This window comes from Triticum dicoccoides, chromosome 4A, assembly GCF_002162155.2.
Source record: "Triticum dicoccoides isolate Atlit2015 ecotype Zavitan chromosome 4A, WEW_v2.0, whole genome shotgun sequence".
In the NCBI taxonomy this organism is placed as follows: domain Eukaryota; kingdom Viridiplantae; phylum Streptophyta; class Magnoliopsida; order Poales; family Poaceae; genus Triticum; species Triticum dicoccoides.
Genome location: NC_041386.1, coordinates 523,993,083 through 523,995,901, shown reverse-complemented (window position 1 = coordinate 523,995,901; position 2,819 = coordinate 523,993,083). Strand labels below are relative to the sequence as shown.

Genomic DNA, 2,819 nt, shown 5'->3' with positions numbered 1-2,819 from the left:
GGGTAATCGTGCTGCTTAAGTCTTCTTATTTTGTGTGAACTTTGTCTCTGGTTGACGCTGAAGTTAGTCGACTGATTCTTTGGAGTTGCAGTGCTGCTACTTCTGAGACCTCAGCCCGGGCTGATGACCATGAGATGGAGGACGCAGCAACTTCAAAACCAGGTACTATATTCTTAACGCCGTTTTTAGTCGACTGACTCGCGATCTCTGATCCTGATTCTTCTCCGTAGCTCCACCCAACGCTGTTATCAATCTCCCTGATGATGATGAGGATGAGGAACCGCTGAAGCGCAGAAGGAGTAGGAAAGCGTCTGCCAGCAAGGTGCCTCAGGATGTGACGGCGCCTGAGATTCTTATTGCGGAGGAAGAGAACACCACTCGACACACGGTGTCCTTCGCAGATCCATTGACGAGTGCTCAGCAGCCCTCCCTCTTCACGACGCACCACGTCCCAGAGGACCAAGCTGGCACGGCGAAGGAGGCAATACGCCAGGCGGGAATCATGATGGAGCAGTTGAAGACCATCCGGGATGCGAGCCAGGCAGCTTATGACGCCAGTTCTGCCCTCCAAAGCAATGTTCAGGTCAGTCGATCACCGTTTGTTCTGTTGGATATGCTACCAAAAACTTTTCTATAGGCTCGTACCGCTGCATCCTTTACCAATAAGGAGGCAAGCACTTCAGTCTGGTTGATGTATTCTGACCTCTGGGCTAGAGCGTGATTAACGGCCAGGATTTACCTGATGGGGCAATCCGGCGGCTGTAGAGGATCGTTCCTGCTTGGCTCACGCCTGTGCAGGGTGGCCCAGAGGGTTGTCTGACAGACTACTAAAACTTTTCCTTTCCGGAATTTATAGTAGTCACCCACTGGGTGTGTCGATTAAACTCCGTGTTAGCGGAGGCACCTGAGTGCACCCGCTGGGTGTAGTCCCCAAGGCTAAGGTCGACTGCTGGCAGTCGGCCTTAGGCTTTATGATGTCAATCTTTCTGTCAGTCGACTATGTCGACTGGATTTCAGAAACCGGTGGGGGCACGCTGAGTGCACCCACTGGGTGTAGTCCCCGAGACTGTGGTCGACTGCTTGCAGTTGATTACAGTCTTAAAGAATACATCTCTCTCTCTTTTTTTTTTGAGGTCGACTGGTCGACTTTATCTTCAACAGGATTAGTGGGGGCATGCTGAGTGCACCCACTGGGTGTAGTCCCCGAGACTACGGTCGAATGCTTGTATTCGGCTGTAGTCTTAGAAACGTGTGATTTTTCCTTTTTCACTCGGAAGTGAATTATATTTGACATTTAGTCGATTGGTTCTTCGCAGAACTCCTGTGATCTTGTGGCTCGCTACTCTGAGCTGGAAAACAAGCACACTCAACTCGAGCTGAGCTTGAAGCTGGTTCAGGAGAAGCTGACGAAGGCAAAGGAGGAGACCGAAGGTATGTTTGGTGAGACCCTCACGACTGCTTTTCCCCTTGCTTGTTTCAAAATCTGATCTTGCTGTAACTTGCAGGTAACGTAAGGGAGGCCCAACAGAAGAAAGACCTCGAACTAGCTGAGAAGATCAAGCTTGCTGACGAGAAGTTAGCTTCAGTCACCAAGCTTGAACAAGACAATACCAATCTGAAAGCTGCTCTTGGGATCGCCAACAAGGAGGTCAGTCGACTAAAAACTGATAAAGCTGCCCTGACCGACCAAGTCAGCAAGTTGATTGGGAAGAAAAATGATCTGGAGGCCTTCCTAAGTGGTCTTGCCAAGAAGCTGTTTCTTATGCTTGAAGGTAAACCTCTATGCTCGGCAAACATTTCCAATCGTGGTTTTTCCATTCGACCATCCCCTTGACTCAGTGATCATCCTTGCAGAATTTTGTCAAAACTTTGAAGAAGAAACTAGCCGGCTGGAGCCAAACCTCGACCCCGTCAATTCTCCGGTGAACGACGAAGTTACCATGGATGTTTTCCGACTGGAGTCTCGTGTTGCAGCTGTCGTGGACTATCTCGCAAGGCTGAAGGCCGCCACATCTCGCATCGACTCGACGCTCTGGCCTGAGGGGACACTTCAGAATGACCTTGAGTCGTTGATGGCCCGCTTGAACACGATCCCTGGTCGAGTGCAGGAATGGAAGAAGTCCTCGGCTCGGTGTGGTGCAGATGTTGCTCTGTGTCTGGCCCGAGTCCACTGTAAAGACGAGCGAGAAGAGAAGCTGGCGGCCCTTCGGGTAGCCAACACCAAGAAACACGACTTCAGGTCCTTTATGGAAACTTTCCTTGCGGCTGCCACTCGGATCGCCGACGGAATTGACCTTGATGAATTCGTTGCACCTTCCAGCCCTCCACAGGAGGGGTAAAAAACTTCTTCTGGCTCGACGCTTTAAATTTGCCTCGGTACGCCGAGTGGAATTGTAACCGATAAACCTTAACAGGCTTAACGCCTGAGCACTTTCGGTTCCTTTAGATATCGATTCAAACTTGAATTTGGTGGTTGAATACGATTGCTTTTGGCTCGAAATGTCTTTTATAGGTTCAAAGCAAGACGTCTTTACTGCAATCGACTTATTCTTTAGTCCACTTAGGCGAGTGCTTGGACTGCAGCTAAGCCTCCGAGTGAGAGGGTTGCTCTTCACTCGGTAGGATTTTTGTAACTTAGGCGAGCGCTTGGACTGCAGCTAAGCCCCCGAGTGAGAGGCTTGCTCTTCACTCGGTAGGATTTTTTACAACTTAGGCGAGCACAGGGCTGCAGCTAAGCCCCCGAGTGAGAGGCTTGCTCTTCACTCGGTAGGATTTTTGTAACTTAGGCGAGTGCTTGGACTGCAGCTAAGCCCCCGAGT

At 50.4% G+C, this 2,819-nt stretch overlaps 1 pseudogene; it reads left to right on the top strand.

Moving 5' to 3' along the window:
- Positions 1–622: 622 nt before the first annotated feature.
- Positions 623–826, top strand: LOC119290411 (annotated as a pseudogene).
- Positions 827–2,819: the final 1,993 nt, after the last annotated feature.